At 35.6% G+C, this 15,585-nt stretch overlaps 1 protein-coding gene across 2 annotated transcripts in view; it reads right to left on the bottom strand.

Moving 5' to 3' along the window:
• Nucleotides 1–13,729, bottom strand: part of LOC120629022 — a 168,532-nt gene extending 154,803 nt beyond the window's left edge. For both annotated transcript variants that reach the window (XR_005658978.1, XM_039897749.1), the window contains exon 1: nt 13,296–13,729. The gene's annotated coding sequence lies outside the window, so the exon portion shown is untranslated. The remainder of the gene's footprint in view (nt 1–13,295) is intronic.
• Between the last annotated feature and the right edge of the window lie 1,856 nt (nt 13,730–15,585).

Here is a 15,585-nt window from a genome sequence, read left to right as displayed (position 1 = left end):
AATCATGCAGTAGAATACACGCATATAAGCCCGCCAGTCATATTAAAGCAGCGTGGTGGGTCTAAGCTTTAAAAATATATACCTTTATCCTACGACCTAAGAACCGTATCCAGCTGTTGAATATCAGTTAAGCGTTAAATAATAAAATGGTCAAATAAAACGTGTTTAAGTTGTGAGACTATTTAAGTCACTTTAAGAAAACAACAGACTTTAATCACGGCAAAAATAAGAAGAGGATTGCCAGAAAAGGTAGCTATCCGTTTTCCTTCTCGGAACAACGTAACTGATTTAACACTCAACGCAACCGTTTGGTATACCTGATATATATAGTTACCTATATAGTTACCTATCTAATATAAGAATTGGGTCGCCATGTAGGCTCACCAATTCATAAAGAGCGGTATCAATATTATTTTCTTGTCAGTTTTTTTTTAATAGGCAGTATCTACACCGACTGCCGCTGCTTCTGAATCTGTGTAGAGTCACTACAATAATATACATATAAACACAAATTTTTCGTACATGCCTTATTATAAAGAATCTTTCATTTACTTCTTAGTGTAAAGATCGTTCTGAAAATATATTAAAAGCATACATTCAAGAATTACTGCTTTGATTTTTAGTTTTTTTCAAAAAGTTTGGTTTTTTCTATTCTTGTACACAAAAGATTGTTTACATAATAAGACAAAGTTTATACTCTGATGACGTTTTTAGAGTGTTTATGAAGTAAGCCATTTTAACTTTGAATTTGAAACAAAAATTTGATTTCATTGAAGTATTATGTACAGTAAATTTTATTAATAGTCAGAATATTATGATAGTCTTAAAAAGCCTGTACCGTTATAGAATTTGATAAAATATGCATGATATTTTAATTCGACATGGGTTGCATGTAACGAATATTTTATGGTTTAAATGACTCTCAATTAATTAGCTATACGGTGCTATATTTATCATCAGATATAAGGGATTCATGAATTACTAGTAGATGCCCGTCATCTGCGTCGTCTGCTTTAGAAGTGTTTTACTACAGTTAAAGAGAAACAATCCCACCAAACATAATTATCATCGCCTAACTGGTGGTTTAAAAGGCATAATTTTACAAAATTCTTACTAATATTATAAATACGTTAATGTGTTGGTTTGTCCTTGTTTCCCCCCTTTTACTATCGAACCAATCAGCTTGATTATTGTCATCGAGATAGTTGAAGGTTATAGAATATGGGATACTATTTATTTCAAGAAAACAAACGGGAAGTGTAAAATACCGTATAAACCAAGAACGCGAACTACTGCTAACGTTCTCGCGTTGTGGGCTCAGGCCTAAACCCTTCTCATTGTGGAAGGAGATCCGTGTCCTGTAGTGGATCGGATATGATGACTATTATGATTAGGTTTTGTAAATTCATATTAGCGATCTTCACTTATTAGTAGTTGGTAGTTACAGAAGGGATCAATAAGATAATACAGGTTAAGTTTATTTTTCAACATAATTCTAAAAATTGGAAGGCTATACTCAACAGTCAACTTACAAGAAATGGTCATAAATTAGTGTCATTTGCATATAAATGATTAAGTAGTTCATGTACCAAAGTACTTTTTAGGAGGTATTTATTTTAGATGTATTTATTCATATATAGGCATATCTATAGATATGTTTAAAAGTATTAATATATTATATTACGTCTAAGTAAAACTGTATTATTTTTTCTTTAAAAAAAACCATTTAATCATTTCGTTAATGAAAATTCAGACCGTTAGTTATTATGTTATTAGCATTTTCTCTACATAAACTGCAATCACACTTACACTTTATGAGAAGCCCATAAGGTTTTATTTGAAGATATCAGAGTCAGGACCTTCCGGCCATGTGACCAGCCGTTTAACGCGTCGGGTCGGAATATCGATATCGACATTCAATTTAGGTCAGTACTAAATATATGTCCATTCCTTTTCACACATGCTATCTTTTCTCCATACCTGATGTTAGATTAACGAGGCGTTGAAGTTGATATCTTGGGAGAGACCATTTAAGTTTTGCTGTGTATTCTATCACTACGCCGAGCATGTGCATTCTACACAACCGAGCGGAGCTAGACTAAGGTATTATATTGCTCCTAAAAAAAAATGGGCGGAGCGCTTATACTGATATGGCGGTACGGAATATAACATTTTTATTTTTATACCATTGCCACGCCCAGCTGGTGCGGGACAGACCCTCTTGTAACATAATTATTGTCACTTTCAGGTGCTAGACTAAGATTTTATATCGTCCCTGATATGAATCATGAGACCTACACTCAGGTATGATATTGTCCCTGATAGAAAACAGGCAGGGAATTGAGGCTGATATGTCTGTACGGACCATAAAAATTCCACTATATATAACATGGCCACGCTGAGCGGGTGCTGGGCACTCCCTTTTGTAACACCATTGTTGTCACTGTCAGGTGCTAGACTAAGGTATTAAAATATTGTTCCTGTTCCTTATCTAGCAATATACAGGCAGGGCATTTAGGCTGGTATGTCTGTACGGACCATAACAATCCTACACTGTGTATACCGTGGCCTAGCGTGTGTATTCTAAACAACCGCCGCGGGGCAGTCCCTATCATAACATCATTGTTTTCACTGTCCGCTCCTAGACTAGGGTATTATGTAAACTTTAATGTACGCCAGCTTGAACAGGATTCCATAACAAAGAGTAATTATACGCCCGGGGAAGTAAGCCAACGTAAACTTTACTAATGTACACATCATTCGACGTCTGTTTGCCGTGTCAATTTATTTTAAAATAAGTTTCGTCCGTTGAAACGCACACAAACGTATTATAAGTTCGACATGTTGAAACGGGTTAGTATAGTTCACATTTCTACATTTACTTACTATATTATTTGTAGACAGCAGAGGCTGAAAAGGAGAAAATGTTCGATCAATTTAAATGTCCTTGTCCGTGGTGATGATTGAATAATATCATAATCATCATCATCATCACCCCCATCTGTATATAAAGGGTAGCACGTTGCAGGGCGTGTACCTTGTATGCCCTGCTAAGTGATGCTTGCTCGGTTTATAGGCGATATTCTCCACTTCCCATCAAAATAATTTAAAAAATATATATTATCGTCCCACGCTACGCATAGGTATTATTGGCTGGAACAAGCACCTGAAGGCCTGTTATCAAGATGCTAGACTTTATTTCAAGTTTTGGGTGGATTGTGGCAGGCCCAGTAGTGGTGATATATATAAAGATATGGCGAACTCTCGACGCACATTCAAAAGAAAGTTAAAATGGTGTCAAAATAATGAGGACGCTATTAAAATGGACATATTAGCGACGTATAGAGCTGATAAAAATTTTGTGAAGTTTTGGAAAGCGACTAAGTCATTTAGTAAAAAAGATAGTAGGCCGGTAAGTGTTAATGGTGTACAAGGTAGCAGAGAGATAGCCAACGTATTTGCCAAGCATTTCTCTGTTGAGCCCTTAGACGTAGCGCATGAGCTTAACCCGCAGCTTTCGATATCATCGTGCAAAACTTTAAAGTTCAGTCCAGCGGATGTCTTCATGACAATAAAAAATATGCAGCGGGGTAAGTCTCCCGGGCATGATGGCCTTAGTGTTGAGCACATGCTTTACGCTGGAGACAAGCTGTACGAGGCCCTATCAGTGCTGTATAATCTGTGCATTAAACATGGTTACCTTTCGGCAGATATGCTCAAGACGGTAGTGGTTCCTGTACCGAAAAACAAAACGGGGAACATGTCAAGTCTCTCTAACTATAGGCCAATTTCGTTGGGCACAATTGCAGGTAAGGTGTTTGAACGGCTCCTGCAGCCTGAACTGGTGAGTAATTTTAGATTAAATGACGCTCAGTTTGGTTTTCGTCCAGGTCTTTCTACAGACTCTGCTATCTTGACTCTTAAACATGCTGTGAATTATTACAAGAAGCGCGATACTTCCGTATACGCGTGTTTCTTAGATCTTAGTCGTGCGTTTGATCTCGTTAATTATAATATACTGTGGAGAAAAATGTGCGACTCGAACGTACATAGAAGTATTGTTCAGCTAATGAGATACTGGTACGAGAACCAAAAGAACATGGTACTTTGGGGTGACTCAGTATCTTGTGAGTTTAGATTGGCGTGCGGTGTGCGTCAAGGTGGGCTGACCTCTCCGGATCTATTTAATCTCTACGTCAATAACCTGATCGAGGAGCTAAGTGGCACTGGCATCGGATGCCATATTGGTGGAGTCTGTTTTAACAACTTAAGTTACGCTGATGATATGGTGTTACTTAGTCCCTCAATAAATGGTATTCGAAAATTGTTGCACATCTGTGAGGAGTATGCGAGGAACCACGGTTTAAAATATAATGTTCGAAAATCGGAAATGGTAGTTTTTCGAGCTGGTAAGGGTCCGGAGAGGATTCCACCCGTACTTTTGGATAGAACACCAGTTCAGGTTGTAGAGCAATTTAAGTATCTAGGTCATATGCTGTCGGGATCCTTGAGCGACGATCTGGATATAGAACGGGAGCGGAGGTCGCTGGCCATTCGGTGTAGCATGCTCGCTCGTAGATTCGCTCGGTGCTCTGAGGATGTTAAAATAACTCTGTTTAAAGCTTATTGTTTAAGTTTTTATACTTCGCAGTTATGGATCAGCTACACCAAAAGATCCTTTAACACCCTCAGAGTCCAGTACAACGACGCGCTCCGCGTTTTGTTAAAAAAGGCGAGGTACTGCAGTGCGTCGGGCATGTTTGCCGATGCCGGAGTCCCCGACTTCTACGCTGTGCTCCGTAAGAGAATTGCGAGTTTCTGGGAAGTCGTTGTAAATTCCAACAATAAGCTCCTTAGAGTCGTCGCTCAGGCATCCCCTGACAGCGTATTTATTAAACATTGGCGAAAAGTGCACCAGATTCCAAACACGAAATGATATAAAATAGTTGGATATTAATTTGAATTGAAATTTAATTTATTTTTTAATTTAAATTTAATTTATTGTAATTTTTAATTGTAGATTTTAATTGTAGATTTTAATTAATTATTGTTTTTTTTTTTTCTCTTTATTTATTTATTTTTAAAATCGGTCTTATATTTATTTTGTGTTTATTTTTAAAATCTGTCTTATATGTATATTTATTTTGTGTTAAATTTTGTATATGGGTCCCCGACCTGAAATAAAATGATTTTATTTTTTTTTTATTTATTTTTTTTTTTATTTATTTATAGGTCTATCTTACACGAAGACGTGTATAGAGCTACCCACCAGGCTGCTCCAATGCCGCTTAGCGTGCTTTTATGATTATTTTAAGTGATAATAAACTGAAACCGAAGTCTCAGAATCGACATTTTATTCCACTGCAAATTAGTTCTTGACTGCATCTTATCTGGTGGTAAGCGTTGATGCATTCGAAGATGGTAGCGGGCAAACTTGTTAGGGGTTTGGCAGTTATATTAAACCTATATCCCTTGTCGGTTTCTATACGACATCGGAGCGGAACGCTAAATCGCTTGGTGGCACGGCACGTATTTGTTTGTTGGGTGGTAACCAGCCACGACCGAAGCCTTCACAAGAACTAAGCCTAATGAATCGAATATGAGTCCTCGTGAACCGTAGACAACATGCTAATCACTAGACTAAAGAAACAGTCACAGTGCCACATTATAATAATAGTCACTCGTACACATATGTTAAAAGATCATCTAGGTTGTAAACAAAATATCACAGCCCTATAATGGGATTCTCACCATTTCGTGACACTTTCCCATGCTGTGATAGTTTGATCCTTTGTTGACCGAGCCGAGTGGAATGTTGCTCAGTCGGTTCTACTCGAAGGTTACAATGAGTTGGGCACCAATATTTACACTTATTTACATCGATATTTATGAAGTGTTTGGTCTTTGTCGGTACTATTTATCATGTAGGCTTATTCGTTATGTTGTGTTTCAAACATAGATAGAATGCACTTATTTCCGCTTTAGTCATGTATCAAGTATTACAATGAATGATAAACATCTTTGAGTGTTGAAGCATAGCTTAGTAAGCAGGTTTTAGGTAGATAACAATGTTTTACACTGAATAAATTGGCAAATAAGATGTTAGCGAACAATTTTGTGGGCTCAAAGTATGAGTATGAGACCTAATTTAATTTAACTCTTCCATTCACTGTGGGACAACCAAGGCTTAATATAATCATAAAATGAGTTAATATAGGTATTTTTAGTACTCAAAATGAATTCAGCATCATATTTTCAATACCTACAAAAAGTGTATTGCATTACAGCTCTTTTAATTGTATTTGATCAACATTACACATATTCCGCTTATATTTCATACCATCGCCGAAAAGTTTAAACTTTTAGAAGTTAATAAAAAAAGTGAAGCAATAAATAAAGTAAAACTTCTAAAATTCAACGTAAGTTTAAAACACAAATTTTGTCAGAGTCCTTACAATAAATGTGACATAGCGTTTGAATAGTAAGCTTGAATAGTTAGTGCTTTTTAATAGTAAGAAATTTAAGAAGTTTTGTTGAAGTGTGACAAACCATTGCAGACATATTCCGACGTTATGCAACGTTTATTATCTTCTTTTTCTTTTTGGGGTTGACACTTGGCCACTTGCCACTTGTGATAACCACCTGAGGGATTGCTATGGCGTCACCGCGGGAGAGGGGCGCCATGAGAAGAGCCCCAGGGCTCGACTACATCTTGGGAAATGGGGGACGTCGACCCGAGGGTGCCTCCTTCGAGGACTCAGACCTCGGTTTGTATCGACATTTTTCAGACTTGGTGGACCAATTATAGTTTAGTGCGAGCGCCCCCGTGATCGTGGTGAGAGTCCACGTCCGGATGACGCCAGAAGTCGGGGCCATCGTCTTCGCCGGACACATTATCGGTAGTAATTTGATCGTACTATTGCTGATTTTCTTTACATCATTGTTTAACAATACTATAGCTAGGTACAATAAACACAGACATAATATCGGCCAGCAGGATAATACTCTAATACGTCAACAAAACAACGGCCTTCATCTCATCAATAAAATATTTTCTTACATTATCTTTGAAGAAATGAAAGAAATTCAATTAAGTAAAGTTATACAACAATGACCTTTACGTAGTATGAAAAATAATGAATTTCGTAACTACGCAGAAAAGAACACCAATTTCATTTTATTATTCCTGATATTTTTACAGAAGTCCCGAGTAATGTCACGTCGAGTTTAATTCCTATTCTCTTGTAATAAGATGTAAACTCCTTCAATATTTGGTGCATACTATATTCTCCGAAGATCGTAAAAGATTCGCTTACCTGCTTGTTTGTTGTGAGCCGAAAAGGGGCTATTGGAAGGGCCATTTTTTTATTCAATTTTACGTGTGGGAATTTTAATACGGGGTTCAAAACGGCACGTTCTTCCATCCGCAGATGTGCCACATTTGGTGTCTATTCGGCAAACACGTGTTATTTGTCGTTAAAATTTAGTAACGCTGTCACAAATTATTCAATAATATTATGACCGCCTGCCCTGCTTATTAACGAAATAATACTTTTATTATTTAATTCATATTTCTAAAACGAAGCTTTAGACTAATATATATTGGGTTTGGCTAGATTGTTATTGTCAACTCTCATAAAACACCAACCTAGATACCTCCTTAGTAATGGCTCAAGTAAGCGCCTAAAGCAAACAGAACTAAAGTGCCTACGCCACAGCAAGTGACTACCCTATTTATAAAAGTTTTTATGACATTGGTTAGGTATCATTAATAATTATTTTATTTTTAAAATGCAGTATGTTTTCAATTACTACAACAATGATTGATGCATCTCGTGCCTTTCCACATACGGACAAATTTATCGCTGCCATCGATAGCTGGACAACTATTAATTTTATCAGCGACTGTAGGCTCGCCGCGTCAATATAATAATAATGCAAAGTCATTGAATCGCTCATTTAACCTCCGGCAGCTCAGCCCTCGGCAACATCGGTCGGCTTAAATAAATATCATTTCTTAGAAGTTTTTTTGGGTTGATTTTCTATTACCTAAAATATCAAACGTTAATATAATTGTGATAATAGCTGTGATTCAAATCAAAATATATATTTTAACTTTCAACGCGAAAAATATTTCCAAGTAAACCATAAGTGGCCTTGCATGAATCATCCTTTATCGTTTTATATTGTGTTGGAAACAATACGAACACTTGTTGTTTTCTAACAATCAAAATATTCAACAGTACGGGGGACACAAAATTTAATTTCCATTCGTAATCGACTAATAAGAAGTAACTAATGTTTGAATCAGCTGGAGATCTAGAAAGAAATTCAACGGGCGGCGCAGAGCCCTGCGGGACGCCCAAACAATGCCAACCAAATTAAAAGGAACCGTAAGCGATTCGACTTGAGCCTCGCTAAATTTATTACTCCAAGTTTTTATTCTTTGTTTCGGTCGCTAATGAGATTCGAATGCTGCAACAGTTATTTGAGATGTTGGAAAAAAAGATTAAAAATCTTATCAAGACTTCCTATTGGAGTTTCGTAATTTGCGTAAACCTTTCTTCTTTTTCTTCAATTCTGTGAGCGAAGAGAGACGATTTTACAGCCTATAATTTAGATAAATACGCTTTATAAAATGATTTGGAGCGAGTAAGATGATTATACAGAATTGCAAGCAAATAGTATGTACATTCGTACAAAACTATATAGGATTCTATCACGTCGAGATAAAGTTCCAATTGAATTGTAGGTATAAGGCTTCGCGGGTGGTCTAAGACGAGTTAACTGTTGAATTGAAACAGGAACAAGAATGCAAATTTCAACTTATGTTTATAGCCGGTGTGCTCTAAAAAGAGGAATGCCTTAATTAATTTGGGTAACATAAATATGCCTTATTTTTCGAAGAGGTTATAGATTTTATTTAGTTTTATTTTGGTACATTGGTTATTATAAATTATTTAAGTTTATGAATAAAATTAAGCTATAATAACTTTAAAAAAAATGTTATTTAAACCAAAATTCTTACCACAAAAAATATGCCTCTGTCTAGAATATTTTTATAAACGTACTTCTTTTAAATAAATAAGATAAGCCGAATATGGTATTAAGCTTAATTGCTTTCATTCAAAATCACCCATAATATTATGTCTAATAATAATGGAACTAACTGAATGAAATATACCCATCTATTGAAAGAATTGTCTTAAAACTGCTGCGGTACTCAAGTAACATAAAGAACAGCGGCATTATGAACATCAAGCTAAATTTTGCTTTACTTTACGAGAAGCAGGAGAATCTGCACGGTGTAATTTATAATTACTTCAATCTTTATGCTCCACATCGAAAATATCTTCCGCATTGTACTCTCTACGCGAGTTTCTCTCCGACACCGGAGCATCCTTAGGAGATGTTTTCTTATTAATGTAAAATTGATAAGTACATTCATTGTGAAGTCAAGTGTAATATATCTCCTAAGATTGAAGATATTATTAATTGCACCGAACAGATTCTCCTGCTTTATGCGGAGTATGACAAATTAAGCTTTCATTCAATAATTTCATATTTTCATTATATATCAGGGAATCCTGAAAAGTAGCGCCTGCTGCTATCCGATATTTAGGAAAAGCTTCTTTAAAATAATAACCAAGGGGCTCTAACCAACAGACTATCAATGTTACAAGCATCTAATGAAATTTTATCTGAATAATGCATAATATAGAATAGAATAAGGGCAATGCCCACGAGTAAAGACGTAGGTACACTTAACATCGTGACGAGGTACAATCCATGAACATTGTAAAGTTGCGCGTTGCATATCTATAGCTTCTTACTGTAATGCTAACATATTTTGGAATCTAATATGATAACTATCTAACCCAGGAGGATCATTGGCTGCGGTAGTTTCTCAAACCTATAACATAAGAACCAGTGTCTATCGACAGAATAGCCGTTCTATCATACTGTAAGCAAGACAGAAAATTCAGGATTTTTTTATCCTGAAACTGATCGTAACGAGAAGAAGAAACACTTTATTGCACGTATAACATGCAGGAAAAGAAACAGTAAGGAGTATACAGTACACAATGTAGACATGCAAAGGCGGCCTTATTGCTGCAAGCAATCGCTAGGGATCTTTTAATAAGACAATGACAGAGAATTGACGAAAATGGCGTGGAACGAATGATGCTATACGAGTTAAGTGCGGCAAACTAGATCCATTGAACAATGTGCCGCTCTTTTGAGAGCCTGACGAGGCTAAGTAGGAACAAAGGGACAATAGTGAAAGAGACGAGTATCGAAGCGTGGCGATCCAGCCCCACTTCCGGTAACGTGGGAACGCCTTTTTACCAGCGATTATATTCCCTTTGCCATTGCAACACGCTTTCCTCTCATTAAAACACTTGGAATACCAACGATGGTTGCATTACTTGTATATTAAACATATGTTGGCTTAACCTTCCACATTCTTAAAAGCATTCAAAGTACAAGACGTAGAAAGAATAGATTGCTTTTCAGTAATCATATTTTCTTTTAAATCTTAAATAATGTGTTATGATTTACGTCCAAGCCTGAAACAAAGCATTCAATTGTTTAAAATCGAATTTACTACTTAAGGAAACAAACCCACATTTTACCTTATCTAACTATCTCTCGGGCTATGAACGTGTCTGAAATCAAAACTTAACGTACTTTAACCCAATTTGCTTGAGTCTAAATTAAAAAGGAGTCATCTACAGATGTAGACGGTTGTCTATTCAACGTTTAAAAAGAACCAATTTAATCAAACCTTGTTGTTCAATAGATTTTCCAAACCCAGCAGATTCAATATCAATAGGACTCTGGAGAGGAACCGGCCTCATCTCCGCGTTTCTAAACAATAGTTCATCAACTAGGTATGTAGGTAGCTCGAGTTCGACACGTCATTTCACGGCCCATCAGCTTCTGCTCTATTTAGCGCTCCTATTTTCTTGATAGAATACCGACGCAATCGAGAGCGATGTTCTTCAATTATATTTGTTTCGCTCTTTCCCATTTTGCCTTTTATCATTCCATTCAACTTTGATATTCGATCTTCTTTACTAATCATTTAAATTTTTGTGTTGTTTATTATTTTGTTTTTATCCATTCCATCCGTTAATTCAATAAAATCATTATTTCTGTCGTGTTGATAAATCAACTACTGAGCAAAGGTCAGCTCATTACTAAAATTTTTCTCAAGGTTATTTCAGATTGCTACAAGAACCGCAAAAGCACGAAAACAGCAGTCATATTAAGTACTTCAAATGTGTAATGTTAGCAGCTTGTGTAGATAATTTTTAACATGCTCAAATATTGTACTATAGCACAAATGTCTCCTGTGACTCGCGGTTCTTGGGTTAGTGTGCCATCAACCATCGTAATATAAATCACACCACTAAGCACAAACTTGATATTGTCAATAATATTGCCTGATTGCTAGCGCATCGAAGGAATGGTATTGACGAAAACTATTGTCTAACATTTTGATACATTGAAATATATCGTGCCGTGTGACGAATAATAAAAGGGAGTAATTTTTCATATTTGTGTCGTGACTTGCTCTGCTTAACATGTGACGCCTTTGAAATAAACAAAAAAAAAGTAGATATCCGATGTTATATTTACAAAAGTTTACCTTTAAATTGAAAAAAATGCTTAAGCTAAAAAATATATTATATATAGGTTAATTCGCCTAAGTTTAATACCAGATCACTTCAATACCAGCTACCAATATTATAAACACTTTTATTATAAAGTTGACCAAATGATTTCCTTGAAAAGCTATATTTTTCCCGGTAGCCGATTGCAGACATTAGATAAGGGTGTCTAACAAAACTAACAAGTAAGGAGATCTCTTGCCAAATACAACCCCAACGCGGAAGCTCCACTCGAACGGGGAAAGCATGATTTATTGGTGAAACTTGCACCATTACTCATCTCACCATTCGTTACTCCAATAAAAAGAACGTCTTCCGATAATTTATTAGAAGCGGTATGGAATTTTATTACAGCTGTCTATTTTAAAGTGCTGTGCTCTCCGTCGGCGTTCAGTTATTAAATCGTAAATAACTAAAATTATTTATGACAAGTATCGAAAATTTAGAAAAACTACATCGTGATGTAGTTTTTCTAAATTAGAAACATGTTATTTTATGCTAGTTATACTTTTATATTTCCACCCAGGATGGTAGTTGATAGTTCAGTTTGCAATGTAATAAGGGCTGCCGAGGCTTGTAACGCTAAAATTGTGTCAATATTAACGCTTTTATAAAATCAGACTAAAAAAATAGAAAAGGTTAGATCCCCTTTCTGGCTGAATACTTAAAGTAATTATTTTTAAACAGTTAATCCAAAATGGAAAGTGTCACCTGTACCAACTTTCGTATTATAAAATACTATTTTCTTTTAAAACTAAAAAGAATTTTTGGCTTTGACCTTACGAAGAAAAGAAAGGAAATTAAGAAAACGAAATACTAAAGTGCAAAATCGAGAAATGCTAGTCTTATCCGTGAGTATAAAATAATAGTTACCTATAAATGTTTCACCTCAACACCAGTTCAAAGTTTGGACATAAACAGATAATAAAAAACAAGTAAAAGAGAAGATGTATGTGATAATAAACAGTAATAAAATGAAGCTATAAAGAATTCTGATTTATAACGAAGCGAAAGACCCAAATAAAGTGATTCGAGGAAAGCTAGCTACCAACGTAATTTTTTATTTGAAAACCTGTGAAACATGTACAGTAGTAGAATAATATAATTGTGGAGCTACAATAAGGCTGGTTCCTGGAGTTACGTTGAGATAATCACAGAACAATTAATCCAGAAATATACTTTTTTGATGTTAATAACTCCTTGTTACTAAGATGTCACGCAGCACACTAATTTTAATTAGGTATGTGATCGAAACGGCTAACACTGATCAAACTGTTATTTTACCCAAAAAAAAAATATTTTTGGACATTGTCCTTTACTAGTTTATCCAAATTTTTAACTGTCGATAGAGCTAGACTTCTGCAAACAGGAATATAGGTACTTAGCACCAAATTGTTACGTTATTAACGAAGTTATATACCTGCATAATCATTTCCTAAAAGGTACTTGTGTAGTGTAAATAGGTATTTCTTTCTTATCCACTTCAAGATTTTTAAATTGTATTCTTCTCCTATGAGAAAGTTCAAACAAATAAGTTAGATAAGTGGGAATTAAGATTAGTTCAATAAAGAATTTTCAATAACTGATATATTTTCTTCTAATTAAATAATGACATACCTGCTTATATATCAGATGGGGCCAGATTCGGAATGTTTTCTTTCTCTGTTGATTGCAGATCAACTTTAGTTAAAGTTAAATTCTGTCAAAGTTGCCTAAACTTCTTATTAAAACTCGAGAACAAATCCAATAGGTTCAATGGGTTCAACGCGGCACATAAATGGAAATTCCACAAGGTAAAATAGTTTATGTCACTTTATAATTCACAGAAAAAAACTTTTCAAAACTTCCACTTCACCGGAAAGTGAGCTACAAGACACGCACTTAATAAAAGCTTTGTCCTCAGCAAAGTAAGCACTATGTTCACAGAAAGCCTATTCAAAAGTTGGTATAAAACACTGCACAATAATATTATTAGCGGGGTAACGTGTGATCACATTTACAAGACCGGTTCGTAAGAGTGAACGAGAGCGCGGGACGGTACGATACGTATGTCCTGCAAGGCCGCGCGAGGCGCTCTGCCTGCATAGTAGAAGCCAGAGCGGGCGAGGGGGCACCGATAGACGAAAATGGCTTCACAAGTTAATTTTTTTCTCTTTCCTCCTTTAATATTCCGCATATGCCGTGCGCGGCCGACGGTGCACGCGCATGCGCCCCAACCCTAACAAACCATGTAGGGTTGTAACGCGATGCACTCGCACTTTACATAACTTATTGGGCCGTTTATTGAAGCCACTGTTTAATACCCTTTCCATGTCGGAGTTTGGTGCTTCCTACGTTCATACAATACAAGTTACGATATTAATCAGTGTTATAATTACTCGGATATGCTTAAACGGGATACCTTCCATTAATCTCAATATTTCCACATAGTTTACTAACACAAGAATATCTTAGTTATTCAATTTCAAACTTTTGTAAACTTTAGTGTGACATTTATTTATTTATTTATTTAGTCGCACGGCATTGTCTAAGAATAAGCGGTTTAATTTATTGATATTATCTACAAATTAATGTCCAGACTCCAGAGGTTGGTAAAGTGTGACATTAAAATTGGCCTCTCAAAATGTCAAGCGTGAAGAAAATTGCATATTATATAATTAGTATGAATATTTTGCTTTTAAAACGAAATAATTGTCTGCTTAGAACCTGATTAACTAATTTTTAAATATAGATATTATAGTCATTAGAAACCTTAGTTTAAGTTATTTATTTCATTCTTGCATTTAGAAGGATAATTCGTTATGACATATACAAAACTTCACTGACAAATTACGGTCTTGTTTTATTTTGCATTATTATTATTTTATATTTAAATGTATCTTACATTCAAATATACAATTTTTTTTTATTTATTATTAAAATATTTTGGCGACATCCTCACTCGTTTTTCTCGCACCTCCGAAGGTTGCGTGGTAGAAAATGCTTTAGCATTAAGTCCGTTTTTTTTTTGGTTGTGAAATAAAGTGAACTGACTGGATCTCACCTGGTGGTAAGTGATGAGGCAGTTTAAAATGGATGCTGGCTAACCTGTTAGGGGGAACTCAGTTATAACAAACCCACCCGTAATCGGTTTCCATATGACTTTGTAGCGTAACCCTAAATGGTGGCTAAATGACTATTTGTGAGGTGAGTGACTACCAGCTACGGCTGAAAACTCCCACCAGACAAGAGAGAACTCAGAAACTTTAATTTTTCAAACTGCTACTGCCGGGAATCGAACCCGGGACCTCCACAAATATAAGACCACAGCGCTAAATATTAAATGTATAAGCTTCTAGAATTACAACTTAAACTCCCAACGGTTTTATGAAATTAAAAAAAAAACTTGAATTTACGTGGAAAAAGAAGCCTTGGTACTTTCATTCAACTTGCATAAGTTAGGAAAATAGCAAAAATGAGGACTCGTTCACAGCTAAGAAAGCGCTAACTCGCCGCTTTTAACCTTAAGTCTAAGTAAGGTTAAATGCTTTAAAGAAATTAAGGCGATTCAATCTCATTTATTAATTTACCATTTGTTTTTAAGAACTTACCTGTCTGTTGTAGGTAGTTTGCCGTTAAGGATCCTGTGCCTGAAGAGTGTCAACACGACTTCGTTTCTCAACTTCCGCTGTCTGTCTGTCCGTTCGTACGAACATCATGTATATATCAGTTTTTTTGGTATTGTTTGGTCGATATTAATAATTTTAATACACCGTAGTGTTATATTACATCTTGGTACAGAACTCTGTGTTTGAGTCCAATTATTAAATCCACCACTATAGTAAAATCTAGATTCGTGGGCTTAGTAAATGGTAGATAGGAAATATAAGCCCAACATGACAGTTTGATTGCAAACTATTATTGCTCA

This window comes from Pararge aegeria, chromosome 13 (assembly GCF_905163445.1).
Source record: "Pararge aegeria chromosome 13, ilParAegt1.1, whole genome shotgun sequence".
NCBI lineage: Eukaryota > Metazoa > Arthropoda > Insecta > Lepidoptera > Nymphalidae > Pararge > Pararge aegeria.
Note: the sequence above shows the minus strand (reverse complement) of the source record. Positions and strands in the feature narration are given on the sequence as shown.